This window comes from Lutjanus erythropterus, chromosome 6 (genome assembly GCF_056507025.1).
Source record: "Lutjanus erythropterus isolate fLutEry1 chromosome 6, fLutEry1.hap2, whole genome shotgun sequence".
Taxonomy (NCBI): Eukaryota; Metazoa; Chordata; class Actinopteri; order Lutjaniformes; family Lutjanidae; genus Lutjanus; species Lutjanus erythropterus.
Window position 1 is genome coordinate 41,643,124 of NC_139322.1, and position 14,636 is coordinate 41,657,759.

Sequence of the window (14,636 nt, forward strand, 5' to 3'; positions counted from 1 at the left end):
GTTCTGCTTTTCCACAAGGCAGGAGGAAGGTGCACCGTTCCCGGCGGCACTGCAATACCGGGTCGATGCGTGGAGTGAACGGAGCGAGCCCCTTTTTCAGCTCCCGGTGCTAAAAATCCCTTTAATATGTTGTCCCCTTATAGGGGACGTATCAGATATTAAACTGATAAGAACAGATACTACACTTGATCTTAGCCAAAAGGCCGAGAAGCGATGACCACCCAGCCCCTTGCTGCCCCACCCCACCTCCCGGAACAGTCCTCACCGGCCGCGGTGAAGCCGTTTCAACTGCGCACCAGAGGGGGCCGCTGCTTAGCACCTCTGCCCAAGGGCTCCATGGCTGGGCTCTGAGCCCACTTGAAGGACAGCTGCTTTGCTTTGCTTTGCTTTGCTTTGCTTTGCTTTTCACAAGTGCGCAAGGCTCAGCCAAAGGGCAAAGCCTGCCAAAAATGGGTTCAACTCATTGGTGTTCCTCTCCACGGAAGTCTTTAGTAAAAGGCGAAAGACTTGTGCGCTTTGAAGAGAAACCCGAGTAAGTACAGCCCCTCTCCTCCGCGCCAGCCAAGATGTCTGTCGTCCCAGTCCCCGGCCTCACGGTAAGCCCGGCTTGGCTTAGCGTGCGCCAAACTCCCGGGCCACGCCCCTGCCCCTGCCCCTGGCCCCCAACACCCCCGACACTCTCACAGGCTCTATACAGGCAGTGGCTTCGCGGATAGGATGAGTCCCGGCTGTAGGGCGCAGGCTACCGAGCACCAGGGAGACTCAGGCGCCTCCAGACTCTCGCTGAGGACGGGCTGAAAACCCGGAAGGAAAACAGCCGGCACACTCAAAGGGGCATATAGGACCGCTCAAAATGGGGCAATATTCCCTCTCTGTCTGACTGTCCAAAGTGCAAACCTGGCTGCATTTTTGTCAGGCTTTGTCTTGCTCCTCTTTCCGTTCCGTTCCGTTCCGAGCCGCGCTCCCTCCCCCTCCCCAGCCGTCAAGGCTCAAATGCAGTAGTTTCAGAGCGCGAGTCCGCAGGGACGCCAGCGAGCCAAGGCGGCGTTAAGGACGCTGTTCAGGCCGCGGTGCCGTCCACTTTGAACCCCGGTCTTTTTCGGTCTCCGGGCTTGCGGTTGAGCCACGGAGCCCTCAATCTGCACTGGCGTTTTGCTTTTCCACAAGGCAGGAGGAGGGTGCACCGTTCCCGGCGGCACTGCAATACCGGGTCGATGCGTGGAGTGAACGGAGCGAGCCCCTTTTTCAGCTCCCGGTGCTAAAAATCCCTTTAATATGTTGTCCCCTTATAGGGGACGTATCAGATATTAAACTGATAAGAACAGATACTACACTTGATCTTAGCCAAAAGGCCGAGAAGCGATGACCCCCCAGCCCCTTGCTGCCCCACCCCACCTCCCGGAACAGTCCTCACCGGCCGCGGTGAAGCCGTTTCAACTGCGCACCAGAGGGGGCCGCTGCTTAGCACCTCCGCCCAAGGGCTCCATGGCTGGGCTCTGAGCCCACTTGAAGGACAGCTGCTTTGCTTTGCTTTGCTTTTCACAAGTGCGCAAGGCTCAGCCAAAGGGCAAAGCCTGCCAAAAATGGGTTCAACTCATTGGTGTTCCTCTCCACGGAAGTCTTTAGTAAAAGGCGAAAGACTTGTGCGCTTTGAAGAGAAACCCGAGTAAGTACAGCCCCTCTCCTCCGCGCCAGCCAAGACCTCTGTCGTCCCAGTCCCCGGCCTCAGGGTAAGCCCGGCTTGGCTTAGCGTGCGCCAAACTCCCGGGCCACGCCCCTGCCCCTGCCCCTGGCCCCCAACACCCCCGACACTCTCACAGGCTCTATACAGGCAGTGGCTTCGCGGATAGGATGAGTCCCGGCTGTAGGGCGCAGGCTACCGAGCACCAGGGAGACTCAGGCGCCTCCAGACTCTCGCTGAGGATGGGCTGCAAACCCGGAAGGAAAACAGCCGGCACACTCAAAGGGGCATATAGGACCGCTCAAAATGGGGCAATATTCCCTCTCTGTCTGACTGTCCAAAGTGCAAACCTGGCTGCATTTTTGTCAGGCTTTGTCTTGCTCCTCTTTCCGTTCCGTTCCGAGCCGCGCTCCCTCCCCCTCCCCAGCCGTCAAGGCTCAAATGCAGTAGTTTCAGAGCGCGAGTCCGCAGGGACGCCAGCGAGCCAAGGCGGCGTTAAGGACGCTGTTCAGGCCGCGGTGCCGTCCACTTTGAACCCCGGTCTTTTTCGGTCTCCGGGCTTGCGGTTGAGCCACGGAGCCCTCAATCTGCACTGGCGTTCTGCTTTTCCACAAGGCAGGAGGAAGGTGCACCGTTCCCGGCGGCACTGCAATACCGGGTCGATGCGTGGAGTGAACGGAGCGAGCCCCTTTTTCAGCTCCCGGTGCTAAAAATCCCTTTAATATGTTGTCCCCTTATAGGGGACGTATCAGATATTAAACTGATAAGAACAGATACTACACTTGATCTTAGCCAAAAGGCCGAGAAGCGATGACCACCCAGCCCCTTGCTGCCCCACCCCACCTCCCGGAACAGTCCTCACCGGCCGCGGTGAAGCCGTTTCAACTGCGCACCAGAGGGGGCCGCTGCTTAGCACCTCTGCCCAAGGGCTCCATGGCTGGGCTCTGAGCCCACTTGAAGGACAGCTGCTTTGCTTTGCTTTGCTTTGCTTTGCTTTGCTTTTCACAAGTGCGCAAGGCTCAGCCAAAGGGCAAAGCCTGCCAAAAATGGGTTCAACTCATTGGTGTTCCTCTCCACGGAAGTCTTTAGTAAAAGGCGAAAGACTTGTGCGCTTTGAAGAGAAACCCGAGTAAGTACAGCCCCTCTCCTCCGCGCCAGCCAAGATGTCTGTCGTCCCAGTCCCCGGCCTCACGGTAAGCCCGGCTTGGCTTAGCGTGCGCCAAACTCCCGGGCCACGCCCCTGCCCCTGCCCCTGGCCCCCAACACCCCCGACACTCTCACAGGCTCTATACAGGCAGTGGCTTCGCGGATAGGATGAGTCCCGGCTGTAGGGCGCAGGCTACCGAGCACCAGGGAGACTCAGGCGCCTCCAGACTCTCGCTGAGGACGGGCTGAAAACCCGGAAGGAAAACAGCCGGCACACTCAAAGGGGCATATAGGACCGCTCAAAATGGGGCAATATTCCCTCTCTGTCTGACTGTCCAAAGTGCAAACCTGGCTGCATTTTTGTCAGGCTTTGTCTTGCTCCTCTTTCCGTTCCGTTCCGTTCCGAGCCGCGCTCCCTCCCCCTCCCCAGCCGTCAAGGCTCAAATGCAGTAGTTTCAGAGCGCGAGTCCGCAGGGACGCCAGCGAGCCAAGGCGGCGTTAAGGACGCTGTTCAGGCCGCGGTGCCGTCCACTTTGAACCCCGGTCTTTTTCGGTCTCCGGGCTTGCGGTTGAGCCACGGAGCCCTCAATCTGCACTGGCGTTTTGCTTTTCCACAAGGCAGGAGGAGGGTGCACCGTTCCCGGCGGCACTGCAATACCGGGTCGATGCGTGGAGTGAACGGAGCGAGCCCCTTTTTCAGCTCCCGGTGCTAAAAATCCCTTTAATATGTTGTCCCCTTATAGGGGACGTATCAGATATTAAACTGATAAGAACAGATACTACACTTGATCTTAGCCAAAAGGCCGAGAAGCGATGACCCCCCAGCCCCTTGCTGCCCCACCCCACCTCCCGGAACAGTCCTCACCGGCCGCGGTGAAGCCGTTTCAACTGCGCACCAGAGGGGGCCGCTGCTTAGCACCTCCGCCCAAGGGCTCCATGGCTGGGCTCTGAGCCCACTTGAAGGACAGCTGCTTTGCTTTGCTTTGCTTTTCACAAGTGCGCAAGGCTCAGCCAAAGGGCAAAGCCTGCCAAAAATGGGTTCAACTCATTGGTGTTCCTCTCCACGGAAGTCTTTAGTAAAAGGCGAAAGACTTGTGCGCTTTGAAGAGAAACCCGAGTAAGTACAGCCCCTCTCCTCCGCGCCAGCCAAGACCTCTGTCGTCCCAGTCCCCGGCCTCACGGTAAGCCCGGCTTGGCTTAGCGTGCGCCAAACTCCCGGGCCACGCCCCTGCCCCTGCCCCTGGCCCCCAACACCCCCGACACTCTCACAGGCTCTATACAGGCAGTGGCTTCGCGGATAGGATGAGTCCCGGCTGTAGGGCGCAGGCTACCGAGCACCAGGGAGACTCAGGCGCCTCCAGACTCTCGCTGAGGACGGGCTGAAAACCCGGAAGGAAAACAGCCGGCACACTCAAAGGGGCATATAGGACCGCTCAAAATGGGGCAATATTCCCTCTCTGTCTGACTGTCCAAAGTGCAAACCTGGCTGCATTTTTGTCAGGCTTTGTCTTGCTCCTCTTTCCGTTCCGTTCCGTTCCGAGCCGCGCTCCCTCCCCCTCCCCAGCCGTCAAGGCTCAAATGCAGTAGTTTCAGAGCGCGAGTCCGCAGGGACGCCAGCGAGCCAAGGCGGCGTTAAGGACGCTGTTCAGGCCGCGGTGCCGTCCACTTTGAACCCCGGTCTTTTTCGGTCTCCGGGCTTGTGGTTGAGCCACGGAGCCCTCAATCTGCACTGGCGTTTTGCTTTTCCACAAGGCAGGAGGAGGGTGCACCGTTCCCGGCGGCACTGCAATACCGGGTCGATGCGTGGAGTGAACAGAGCGAGCCCCTTTTTCAGCTCCCGGTGCTAAAAATCCCTTTAATATGTTGTCCCCTTATAGGGGACGTATCAGATATTAAACTGATAAGAACAGATACTACACTTGATCTTAGCCAAAAGGCCGAGAAGCGATGACCCCCCAGCCCCTTGCTGCCCCACCCCACCTCCCGGAACAGTCCTCACCGGCCGCGGTGAAGCCGTTTCAACTGCGCACCAGAGGGGGCCGCTGCTTAGCACCTCCGCCCAAGGGCTCCATGGCTGGGCTCTGAGCCCACTTGAAGGACAGCTGCTTTGCTTTGCTTTGCTTTTCACAAGTGCGCAAGGCTCAGCCAAAGGGCAAAGCCTGCCAAAAATGGGTTCAACTCATTGGTGTTCCTCTCCACGGAAGTCTTTAGTAAAAGGCGAAAGACTTGTGCGCTTTGAAGAGAAACCCGAGTAAGTACAGCCCCTCTCCTCCGCGCCAGCCAAGACCTCTGTCGTCCCAGTCCCCGGCCTCAGGGTAAGCCCGGCTTGGCTTAGCGTGCGCCAAACTCCCGGGCCACGCCCCTGCCCCTGCCCCTGGCCCCCAACACCCCCGACACTCTCACAGGCTCTATACAGGCAGTGGCTTCGCGGATAGGATGAGTCCCGGCTGTAGGGCGCAGGCTACCGAGCACCAGGGAGACTCAGGCGCCTCCAGACTCTCGCTGAGGACGGGCTGAAAACCCGGAAGGAAAACAGCCGGCACACTCAAAGGGGCATATAGGACCGCTCAAAATGGGGCAATATTCCCTCTCTGTCTGACTGTCCAAAGTGCAAACCTGGCTGCATTTTTGTCAGGCTTTGTCTTGCTCCTCTTTCCGTTCCGTTCCGTTCCGAGCCGCGCTCCCTCCCCCTCCCCAGCCGTCAAGGCTCAAATGCAGTAGTTTCAGAGCGCGAGTCCGCAGGGACGCCAGCGAGCCAAGGCGGCGTTAAGGACGCTGTTCAGGCCGCGGTGCCGTCCACTTTGAACCCCGGTCTTTTTCGGTCTCCGGGCTTGCGGTTGAGCCACGGAGCCCTCAATCTGCACTGGCGTTTTGCTTTTCCACAAGGCAGGAGGAGGGTGCACCGTTCCCGGCGGCACTGCAATACCGGGTCGATGCGTGGAGTGAACGGAGCGAGCCCCTTTTTCAGCTCCCGGTGCTAAAAATCCCTTTAATATGTTGTCCCCTTATAGGGGACGTATCAGATATTAAACTGATAAGAACAGATACTACACTTGATCTTAGCCAAAAGGCCGAGAAGCGATGACCCCCCAGCCCCTTGCTGCCCCACCCCACCTCCCGGAACAGTCCTCACCGGCCGCGGTGAAGCCGTTTCAACTGCGCACCAGAGGGGGCCGCTGCTTAGCACCTCCGCCCAAGGGCTCCATGGCTGGGCTCTGAGCCCACTTGAAGGACAGCTGCTTTGCTTTGCTTTGCTTTTCACAAGTGCGCAAGGCTCAGCCAAAGGGCAAAGCCTGCCAAAAATGGGTTCAACTCATTGGTGTTCCTCTCCACGGAAGTCTTTAGTAAAAGGCGAAAGACTTGTGCGCTTTGAAGAGAAACCCGAGTAAGTACAGCCCCTCTCCTCCGCGCCAGCCAAGACCTCTGTCGTCCCAGTCCCCGGCCTCAGGGTAAGCCCGGCTTGGCTTAGCGTGCGCCAAACTCCCGGGCCACGCCCCTGCCCCTGCCCCTGGCCCCCAACACCCCCGACACTCTCACAGGCTCTATACAGGCAGTGGCTTCGCGGATAGGATGAGTCCCGGCTGTAGGGCGCAGGCTACCGAGCACCAGGGAGACTCAGGCGCCTCCAGACTCTCGCTGAGGATGGGCTGAAAACCCGGAAGGAAAACAGCCGGCACACTCAAAGGGGCATATAGGACCGCTCAAAATGGGGCAATATTCCCTCTCTGTCTGACTGTCCAAAGTGCAAACCTGGCTGCATTTTTGTCAGGCTTTGTCTTGCTCCTCTTTCCGTTCCGTTCCGAGCCGCGCTCCCTCCCCCTCCCCAGCCGTCAAGGCTCAAATGCAGTAGTTTCAGAGCGCGAGTCCGCAGGGACGCCAGCGAGCCAAGGCGGCGTTAAGGACGCTGTTCAGGCCGCGGTGCCGTCCACTTTGAACCCCGGTCTTTTTCGGTCTCCGGGCTTGCGGTTGAGCCACGGAGCCCTCAATCTGACTGGCGTTTTGCTTTTCCACAAGGCAGGAGGAAGGTGCACCGTTCCCGGCGGCACTGCAATACCGGGTCGATGCGTGGAGTGAACGGAGCGAGCCCCTTTTTCAGCTCCCGGTGCTAAAAATCCCTTTAATATGTTGTCCCCTTATAGGGGACGTATCAGATATTAAACTGATAAGAACAGATACTACACTTGATCTTAGCCAAAAGGCCGAGAAGCGATGACCACCCAGCCCCTTGCTGCCCCACCCCACCTCCCGGAACAGTCCTCACCGGCCGCGGTGAAGCCGTTTCAACTGCGCACCAGAGGGGGCCGCTGCTTAGCACCTCTGCCCAAGGGCTCCATGGCTGGGCTCTGAGCCCACTTGAAGGACAGCTGCTTTGCTTTGCTTTGCTTTGCTTTGCTTTTCACAAGTGCGCAAGGCTCAGCCAAAGGGCAAAGCCTGCCAAAAATGGGTTCAACTCATTGGTGTTCCTCTCCACGGAAGTCTTTAGTAAAAGGCGAAAGACTTGTGCGCTTTGAAGAGAAACCCGAGTAAGTACAGCCCCTCTCCTCCGCGCCAGCCAAGATGTCTGTCGTCCCAGTCCCCGGCCTCACGGTAAGCCCGGCTTGGCTTAGCGTGCGCCAAACTCCCGGGCCACGCCCCTGCCCCTGCCCCTGGCCCCCAACACCCCCGACACTCTCACAGGCTCTATACAGGCAGTGGCTTCGCGGATAGGATGAGTCCCGGCTGTAGGGCGCAGGCTACCGAGCACCAGGGAGACTCAGGCACCTCCAGACTCTCGCTGAGGACGGGCTGAAAACCCGGAAGGAAAACAGCCGGCACACTCAAAGGGGCATATAGGACCGCTCAAAATGGGGCAATATTCCCTCTCTGTCTGACTGTCCAAAGTGCAAACCTGGCTGCATTTTTGTCAGGCTTTGTCTTGCTCCTCTTTCCGTTCCGTTCCGTTCCGAGCCGCGCTCCCTCCCCCTCCCCAGCCGTCAAGGCTCAAATGCAGTAGTTTCAGAGCGCGAGTCCGCAGGGACGCCAGCGAGCCAAGGCGGCGTTAAGGACGCTGTTCAGGCCGCGGTGCCGTCCACTTTGAACCCCGGTCTTTTTCGGTCTCCGGGCTTGCGGTTGAGCCACGGAGCCCTCAATCTGCACTGGCGTTTTGCTTTTCCACAAGGCAGGAGGAGGGTGCACCGTTCCCGGCGGCACTGCAATACCGGGTCGATGCGTGGAGTGAACGGAGCGAGCCCCTTTTTCAGCTCCCGGTGCTAAAAATCCCTTTAATATGTTGTCCCCTTATAGGGGACGTATCAGATATTAAACTGATAAGAACAGATACTACACTTGATCTTAGCCAAAAGGCCGAGAAGCGATGACCCCCCAGCCCCTTGCTGCCCCACCCCACCTCCCGGAACAGTCCTCACCGGCCGCGGTGAAGCCGTTTCAACTGCGCACCAGAGGGGGCCGCTGCTTAGCACCTCCGCCCAAGGGCTCCATGGCTGGGCTCTGAGCCCACTTGAAGGACAGCTGCTTTGCTTTGCTTTGCTTTGCTTTGCTTTGCTTTGCTTTGCTTTTCACAAGTGCGCAAGGCTCAGCCAAAGGGCAAAGCCTGCCAAAAATGGGTTCAACTCATTGGTGTTCCTCTCCACGGAAGTCTTTAGTAAAAGGCGAAAGACTTGTGCGCTTTGAAGAGAAACCCGAGTAAGTACAGCCCCTCTCCTCCGCGCCAGCCAAGACCTCTGTCGTCCCAGTCCCCGGCCTCACGGTAAGCCCGGCTTGGCTTAGCGTGCGCCAAACTCCCGGGCCACGCCCCTGCCCCTGCCCCTGGCCCCCAACACCCCCGACACTCTCACAGGCTCTATACAGGCAGTGGCTTCGCGGATAGGATGAGTCCCGGCTGTAGGGCGCAGGCTACCGAGCACCAGGGAGACTCAGGCGCCTCCAGACTCTCGCTGAGGACGGGCTGAAAACCCGGAAGGAAAACAGCCGGCACACTCAAAGGGGCATATAGGACCGCTCAAAATGGGGCAATATTCCCTCTCTGTCTGACTGTCCAAAGTGCAAACCTGGCTGCATTTTTGTCAGGCTTTGTCTTGCTCCTCTTTCCGTTCCGTTCCGTTCCGAGCCGCGCTCCCTCCCCCTCCCCAGCCGTCAAGGCTCAAATGCAGTAGTTTCAGAGCGCGAGTCCGCAGGGACGCCAGCGAGCCAAGGCGGCGTTAAGGACGCTGTTCAGGCCGCGGTGCCGTCCACTTTGAACCCCGGTCTTTTTCGGTCTCCGGGCTTGTGGTTGAGCCACGGAGCCCTCAATCTGCACTGGCGTTTTGCTTTTCCACAAGGCAGGAGGAGGGTGCACCGTTCCCGGCGGCACTGCAATACCGGGTCGATGCGTGGAGTGAACAGAGCGAGCCCCTTTTTCAGCTCCCGGTGCTAAAAATCCCTTTAATATGTTGTCCCCTTATAGGGGACGTATCAGATATTAAACTGATAAGAACAGATACTACACTTGATCTTAGCCAAAAGGCCGAGAAGCGATGACCCCCCAGCCCCTTGCTGCCCCACCCCACCTCCCGGAACAGTCCTCACCGGCCGCGGTGAAGCCGTTTCAACTGCGCACCAGAGGGGGCCGCTGCTTAGCACCTCCGCCCAAGGGCTCCATGGCTGGGCTCTGAGCCCACTTGAAGGACAGCTGCTTTGCTTTGCTTTGCTTTTCACAAGTGCGCAAGGCTCAGCCAAAGGGCAAAGCCTGCCAAAAATGGGTTCAACTCATTGGTGTTCCTCTCCACGGAAGTCTTTAGTAAAAGGCGAAAGACTTGTGCGCTTTGAAGAGAAACCCGAGTAAGTACAGCCCCTCTCCTCCGCGCCAGCCAAGACCTCTGTCGTCCCAGTCCCCGGCCTCAGGGTAAGCCCGGCTTGGCTTAGCGTGCGCCAAACTCCCGGGCCACGCCCCTGCCCCTGCCCCTGGCCCCCAACACCCCCGACACTCTCACAGGCTCTATACAGGCAGTGGCTTCGCGGATAGGATGAGTCCCGGCTGTAGGGCGCAGGCTACCGAGCACCAGGGAGACTCAGGCGCCTCCAGACTCTCGCTGAGGACGGGCTGAAAACCCGGAAGGAAAACAGCCGGCACACTCAAAGGGGCATATAGGACCGCTCAAAATGGGGCAATATTCCCTCTCTGTCTGACTGTCCAAAGTGCAAACCTGGCTGCATTTTTGTCAGGCTTTGTCTTGCTCCTCTTTCCGTTCCGTTCCGTTCCGAGCCGCGCTCCCTCCCCCTCCCCAGCCGTCAAGGCTCAAATGCAGTAGTTTCAGAGCGCGAGTCCGCAGGGACGCCAGCGAGCCAAGGCGGCGTTAAGGACGCTGTTCAGGCCGCGGTGCCGTCCACTTTGAACCCCGGTCTTTTTCGGTCTCCGGGCTTGCGGTTGAGCCACGGAGCCCTCAATCTGCACTGGCGTTTTGCTTTTCCACAAGGCAGGAGGAGGGTGCACCGTTCCCGGCGGCACTGCAATACCGGGTCGATGCGTGGAGTGAACGGAGCGAGCCCCTTTTTCAGCTCCCGGTGCTAAAAATCCCTTTAATATGTTGTCCCCTTATAGGGGACGTATCAGATATTAAACTGATAAGAACAGATACTACACTTGATCTTAGCCAAAAGGCCGAGAAGCGATGACCCCCCAGCCCCTTGCTGCCCCACCCCACCTCCCGGAACAGTCCTCACCGGCCGCGGTGAAGCCGTTTCAACTGCGCACCAGAGGGGGCCGCTGCTTAGCACCTCCGCCCAAGGGCTCCATGGCTGGGCTCTGAGCCCACTTGAAGGACAGCTGCTTTGCTTTGCTTTGCTTTGCTTTGCTTTTCACAAGTGCGCAAGGCTCAGCCAAAGGGCAAAGCCTGCCAAAAATGGGTTCAACTCATTGGTGTTCCTCTCCACGGAAGTCTTTAGTAAAAGGCGAAAGACTTGTGCGCTTTGAAGAGAAACCCGAGTAAGTACAGCCCCTCTCCTCCGCGCCAGCCAAGATGTCTGTCGTCCCAGTCCCCGGCCTCACGGTAAGCCCGGCTTGGCTTAGCGTGCGCCAAACTCCCGGGCCACGCCCCTGCCCCTGCCCCTGGCCCCCAACACCCCCGACACTCTCACAGGCTCTATACAGGCAGTGGCTTCGCGGATAGGATGAGTCCCGGCTGTAGGGCGCAGGCTACCGAGCACCAGGGAGACTCAGGCGCCTCCAGACTCTCGCTGAGGACGGGCTGAAAACCCGGAAGGAAAACAGCCGGCACACTCAAAGGGGCATATAGGACCGCTCAAAATGGGGCAATATTCCCTCTCTGTCTGACTGTCCAAAGTGCAAACCTGGCTGCATTTTTGTCAGGCTTTGTCTTGCTCCTCTTTCCGTTCCGTTCCGTTCCGAGCCGCGCTCCCTCCCCCTCCCCAGCCGTCAAGGCTCAAATGCAGTAGTTTCAGAGCGCGAGTCCGCAGGGACGCCAGCGAGCCAAGGCGGCGTTAAGGACGCTGTTCAGGCCGCGGTGCCGTCCACTTTGAACCCCGGTCTTTTTCGGTCTCCGGGCTTGCGGTTGAGCCACGGAGCCCTCAATCTGCACTGGCGTTTTGCTTTTCCACAAGGCAGGAGGAGGGTGCACCGTTCCCGGCGGCACTGCAATACCGGGTCGATGCGTGGAGTGAACGGAGCGAGCCCCTTTTTCAGCTCCCGGTGCTAAAAATCCCTTTAATATGTTGTCCCCTTATAGGGGACGTATCAGATATTAAACTGATAAGAACAGATACTACACTTGATCTTAGCCAAAAGGCCGAGAAGCGATGACCCCCCAGCCCCTTGCTGCCCCACCCCACCTCCCGGAACAGTCCTCACCGGCCGCGGTGAAGCCGTTTCAACTGCGCACCAGAGGCGGCCGCTGCTTAGCACCTCTGCCCAAGGGCTCCATGGCTGGGCTCTGAGCCCACTTGAAGGACAGCTGCTTTGCTTTGCTTTGCTTTGCTTTGCTTTTCACAAGTGCGCAAGGCTCAGCCAAAGGGCAAAGCCTGCCAAAAATGGGTTCAACTCATTGGTGTTCCTCTCCACGGAAGTCTTTAGTAAAAGGCGAAAGACTTGTGCGCTTTGAAGAGAAACCCGAGTAAGTACAGCCCCTCTCCTCCGCGCCAGCCAAGATGTCTGTCGTCCCAGTCCCCGGCCTCACGGTAAGCCCGGCTTGGCTTAGCGTGCGCCAAACTCCCGGGCCACGCCCCTGCCCCTGCCCCTGGCCCCCAACACCCCCGACACTCTCACAGGCTCTATACAGGCAGTGGCTTCGCGGATAGGATGAGTCCCGGCTGTAGGGCGCAGGCTACCGAGCACCAGGGAGACTCAGGCGCCTCCAGACTCTCGCTGAGGACGGGCTGAAAACCCGGAAGGAAAACAGCCGGCACACTCAAAGGGGCATATAGGACCGCTCAAAATGGGGCAATATTCCCTCTCTGTCTGACTGTCCAAAGTGCAAACCTGGCTGCATTTTTGTCAGGCTTTGTCTTGCTCCTCTTTCCGTTCCGTTCCGTTCCGAGCCGCGCTCCCTCCCCCTCCCCAGCCGTCAAGGCTCAAATGCAGTAGTTTCAGAGCGCGAGTCCGCAGGGACGCCAGCGAGCCAAGGCGGCGTTAAGGACGCTGTTCAGGCCGCGGTGCCGTCCACTTTGAACCCCGGTCTTTTTCGGTCTCCGGGCTTGCGGTTGTGCCACGGAGCCCTCAATCTGCACTGGCGTTTTGCTTTTCCACAAGGCAGGAGGAGGGTGCACCGTTCCCGGCGGCACTGCAATACCGGGTCGATGCGTGGAGTGAACGGAGCGAGCCCCTTTTTCAGCTCCCGGTGCTAAAAATCCCTTTAATATGTTGTCCCCTTATAGGGGACGTATCAGATATTAAACTGATAAGAACAGATACTACACTTGATCTTAGCCAAAAGGCCGAGAAGCGATGACCCCCCAGCCCCTTGCTGCCCCACCCCACCTCCCGGAACAGTCCTCACCGGCCGCGGTGAAGCCGTTTCAACTGCGCACCAGAGGGGGCCGCTGCTTAGCACCTCCGCCCAAGGGCTCCATGGCTGGGCTCTGAGCCCACTTGAAGGACAGCTGCTTTGCTTTGCTTTGCTTTTCACAAGTGCGCAAGGCTCAGCCAAAGGGCAAAGCCTGCCAAAAATGGGTTCAACTCATTGGTGTTCCTCTCCACGGAAGTCTTTAGTAAAAGGCGAAAGACTTGTGCGCTTTGAAGAGAAACCCGAGTAAGTACAGCCCCTCTCCTCCGCGCCAGCCAAGACCTCTGTCGTCCCAGTCCCCGGCCTCACGGTAAGCCCGGCTTGGCTTAGCGTGCGCCAAACTCCCGGGCCACGCCCCTGCCCCTGCCCCTGGCCCCCAACACCCCCGACACTCTCACAGGCTCTATACAGGCAGTGGCTTCGCGGATAGGATGAGTCCCGGCTGTAGGGCGCAGGCTACCGAGCACCAGGGAGACTCAGGCGCCTCCAGACTCTCGCTGAGGATGGGCTGAAAACCCGGAAGGAAAACAGCCGGCACACTCAAAGGGGCATATAGGACCGCTCAAAATGTGGCAATATTCCCTCTCTGTCTGACTGTCCAAAGTGCAAACCTGGCTGCATTTTTGTCAGGCTTTGTCTTGCTCCTCTTTCCGTTCCGTTCCGAGTCGCGCTCCCTCCCCCTCCCCAGCCGTCAAGGCTCAAATGCAGTAGTTTCAGAGCGCGAGTCCACAGGGACGCCAGCGAGCCAAGGCGGCGTTAAGGACGCTGTTCAGGCCGCGGTGCCGTCCACTTTGAACCCCGGTCTTTTTCGGTCTCCGGGCTTGCGGTTGAGCCACGGAGCCCTCAATCTGCACTGGTGTTTTGCTTTTCCACAAGGCAGGAGGAAGGTGCACCGTTCCCGGCGGCACTGCAATACCGGGTCGATGCGTGGAGTGAACGGAGCGAGCCCCTTTTTCAGCTCCCGGTGCTAAAAATCCCTTTAATATGTTGTCCCCTTATAGGGGACGTATCAGATATTAAACTGATAAGAACAGATACTACACTTGATCTTAGCCAAAAGGCCGAGAAGCGATGACCACCCAGCCCCTTGCTGCCCCACCCCACCTCCCGGAACAGTCCTCACCGGCCGCGGTGAAGCCGTTTCAACTGCGCACCAGAGGGGGCCGCTGCTTAGCACCTCTGCCCAAGGGCTCCATGGCTGGGCTCTGAGCCCACTTGAAGGACAGCTGCTTTGCTTTGCTTTGCTTTGCTTTGCTTTTCACAAGTGCGCAAGGCTCAGCCAAAGGGCAAAGCCTGCCAAAAATGGGTTCAACTCATTGGTGTTCCTCTCCACGGAAGTCTTTAGTAAAAGGCGAAAGACTTGTGCGCTTTGAAGAGAAACCCGAGTAAGTACAGCCCCTCTCCTCCGCGCCAGCCAAGATGTCTGTCGTCCCAGTCCCCGGCCTCACGGTAAGCCCGGCTTGGCTTAGCGTGCGCCAAACTCCCGGGCCACGCCCCTGCCCCTGCCCCTGGCCCCCAACACCCCCGACACTCTCACAGGCTCTATACAGGCAGTGGCTTCGCGGATAGGATGAGTCCCGGCTGTAGGGCGCAGGCTACCGAGCACCAGGGAGACTCAGGCGCCTCCAGACTCTCGCTGAGGACGGGCTGAAAACCCGGAAGGAAAACAGCCGGCACACTCAAAGGGGCATATAGGACCGCTCAAAATGGGGCAATATTCCCTCTCTGTCTGACTGTCCAAAGTGCAAACCTGGCTGCATTTTTGTCAGGCTTTGTCTTGCTCCTCTTTCCGTTCCGTTCCGTTCCGAGCCGCGCTC

The 14,636-nt window shown here is 58.6% G+C and overlaps 26 non-coding genes across 26 annotated transcripts; all 26 read right to left on the reverse strand.

Moving 5' to 3' along the window:
* Positions 1–24: 24 nt before the first annotated feature.
* LOC146325802 (U2 spliceosomal RNA) lies at positions 25–215 on the reverse strand. The gene has a single exon (XR_014770839.1). It is a non-coding gene; the product is annotated as a U2 spliceosomal RNA (small nuclear RNA).
* A 206-nt stretch (positions 216–421) lies between these two features.
* On the reverse strand, positions 422–536 carry LOC146325803 (U5 spliceosomal RNA). Its single transcript, XR_014770937.1, has one exon. It is a non-coding gene; the product is annotated as a U5 spliceosomal RNA (small nuclear RNA).
* Positions 537–1,173: 637 nt separating this feature from the next.
* Positions 1,174–1,364, reverse strand: LOC146325804 (U2 spliceosomal RNA). The gene has a single exon (XR_014770781.1). It is a non-coding gene; the product is annotated as a U2 spliceosomal RNA (small nuclear RNA).
* A 191-nt stretch (positions 1,365–1,555) lies between these two features.
* LOC146325805 (U5 spliceosomal RNA) lies at positions 1,556–1,670 on the reverse strand. Its single transcript, XR_014770938.1, has one exon. It is a non-coding gene; the product is annotated as a U5 spliceosomal RNA (small nuclear RNA).
* A 632-nt stretch (positions 1,671–2,302) lies between these two features.
* LOC146325806 (U2 spliceosomal RNA) lies at positions 2,303–2,493 on the reverse strand. The gene has a single exon (XR_014770840.1). It is a non-coding gene; the product is annotated as a U2 spliceosomal RNA (small nuclear RNA).
* Positions 2,494–2,699: 206 nt separating this feature from the next.
* LOC146325807 (U5 spliceosomal RNA) lies at positions 2,700–2,814 on the reverse strand. Its single transcript, XR_014770939.1, has one exon. It is a non-coding gene; the product is annotated as a U5 spliceosomal RNA (small nuclear RNA).
* A 637-nt stretch (positions 2,815–3,451) lies between these two features.
* On the reverse strand, positions 3,452–3,642 carry LOC146325808 (U2 spliceosomal RNA). Its single transcript, XR_014770792.1, has one exon. It is a non-coding gene; the product is annotated as a U2 spliceosomal RNA (small nuclear RNA).
* A 191-nt stretch (positions 3,643–3,833) lies between these two features.
* On the reverse strand, positions 3,834–3,948 carry LOC146325809 (U5 spliceosomal RNA). The gene has a single exon (XR_014770941.1). It is a non-coding gene; the product is annotated as a U5 spliceosomal RNA (small nuclear RNA).
* Positions 3,949–4,585: 637 nt separating this feature from the next.
* LOC146325810 (U2 spliceosomal RNA) lies at positions 4,586–4,776 on the reverse strand. The gene has a single exon (XR_014770898.1). It is a non-coding gene; the product is annotated as a U2 spliceosomal RNA (small nuclear RNA).
* A 191-nt stretch (positions 4,777–4,967) lies between these two features.
* On the reverse strand, positions 4,968–5,082 carry LOC146325811 (U5 spliceosomal RNA). The gene has a single exon (XR_014770942.1). It is a non-coding gene; the product is annotated as a U5 spliceosomal RNA (small nuclear RNA).
* A 637-nt stretch (positions 5,083–5,719) lies between these two features.
* On the reverse strand, positions 5,720–5,910 carry LOC146325812 (U2 spliceosomal RNA). The gene has a single exon (XR_014770803.1). It is a non-coding gene; the product is annotated as a U2 spliceosomal RNA (small nuclear RNA).
* A 191-nt stretch (positions 5,911–6,101) lies between these two features.
* On the reverse strand, positions 6,102–6,216 carry LOC146325813 (U5 spliceosomal RNA). The gene has a single exon (XR_014770943.1). It is a non-coding gene; the product is annotated as a U5 spliceosomal RNA (small nuclear RNA).
* A 631-nt stretch (positions 6,217–6,847) lies between these two features.
* LOC146325814 (U2 spliceosomal RNA) lies at positions 6,848–7,038 on the reverse strand. Its single transcript, XR_014770841.1, has one exon. It is a non-coding gene; the product is annotated as a U2 spliceosomal RNA (small nuclear RNA).
* A 201-nt stretch (positions 7,039–7,239) lies between these two features.
* On the reverse strand, positions 7,240–7,354 carry LOC146325815 (U5 spliceosomal RNA). Its single transcript, XR_014770944.1, has one exon. It is a non-coding gene; the product is annotated as a U5 spliceosomal RNA (small nuclear RNA).
* Positions 7,355–7,991: 637 nt separating this feature from the next.
* LOC146325816 (U2 spliceosomal RNA) lies at positions 7,992–8,182 on the reverse strand. The gene has a single exon (XR_014770814.1). It is a non-coding gene; the product is annotated as a U2 spliceosomal RNA (small nuclear RNA).
* Positions 8,183–8,398: 216 nt separating this feature from the next.
* Positions 8,399–8,513, reverse strand: LOC146325817 (U5 spliceosomal RNA). Its single transcript, XR_014770945.1, has one exon. It is a non-coding gene; the product is annotated as a U5 spliceosomal RNA (small nuclear RNA).
* Positions 8,514–9,150: 637 nt separating this feature from the next.
* LOC146325818 (U2 spliceosomal RNA) lies at positions 9,151–9,341 on the reverse strand. Its single transcript, XR_014770899.1, has one exon. It is a non-coding gene; the product is annotated as a U2 spliceosomal RNA (small nuclear RNA).
* A 191-nt stretch (positions 9,342–9,532) lies between these two features.
* Positions 9,533–9,647, reverse strand: LOC146325819 (U5 spliceosomal RNA). The gene has a single exon (XR_014770946.1). It is a non-coding gene; the product is annotated as a U5 spliceosomal RNA (small nuclear RNA).
* Positions 9,648–10,284: 637 nt separating this feature from the next.
* On the reverse strand, positions 10,285–10,475 carry LOC146325820 (U2 spliceosomal RNA). Its single transcript, XR_014770825.1, has one exon. It is a non-coding gene; the product is annotated as a U2 spliceosomal RNA (small nuclear RNA).
* A 201-nt stretch (positions 10,476–10,676) lies between these two features.
* LOC146325821 (U5 spliceosomal RNA) lies at positions 10,677–10,791 on the reverse strand. The gene has a single exon (XR_014770947.1). It is a non-coding gene; the product is annotated as a U5 spliceosomal RNA (small nuclear RNA).
* Positions 10,792–11,428: 637 nt separating this feature from the next.
* On the reverse strand, positions 11,429–11,619 carry LOC146325822 (U2 spliceosomal RNA). The gene has a single exon (XR_014770836.1). It is a non-coding gene; the product is annotated as a U2 spliceosomal RNA (small nuclear RNA).
* Positions 11,620–11,820: 201 nt separating this feature from the next.
* On the reverse strand, positions 11,821–11,935 carry LOC146325823 (U5 spliceosomal RNA). Its single transcript, XR_014770948.1, has one exon. It is a non-coding gene; the product is annotated as a U5 spliceosomal RNA (small nuclear RNA).
* Positions 11,936–12,572: 637 nt separating this feature from the next.
* On the reverse strand, positions 12,573–12,763 carry LOC146325824 (U2 spliceosomal RNA). Its single transcript, XR_014770847.1, has one exon. It is a non-coding gene; the product is annotated as a U2 spliceosomal RNA (small nuclear RNA).
* A 191-nt stretch (positions 12,764–12,954) lies between these two features.
* LOC146325825 (U5 spliceosomal RNA) lies at positions 12,955–13,069 on the reverse strand. Its single transcript, XR_014770949.1, has one exon. It is a non-coding gene; the product is annotated as a U5 spliceosomal RNA (small nuclear RNA).
* Positions 13,070–13,701: 632 nt separating this feature from the next.
* On the reverse strand, positions 13,702–13,892 carry LOC146325826 (U2 spliceosomal RNA). The gene has a single exon (XR_014770842.1). It is a non-coding gene; the product is annotated as a U2 spliceosomal RNA (small nuclear RNA).
* A 201-nt stretch (positions 13,893–14,093) lies between these two features.
* On the reverse strand, positions 14,094–14,208 carry LOC146325827 (U5 spliceosomal RNA). The gene has a single exon (XR_014770950.1). It is a non-coding gene; the product is annotated as a U5 spliceosomal RNA (small nuclear RNA).
* Between the last annotated feature and the right edge of the window lie 428 nt (positions 14,209–14,636).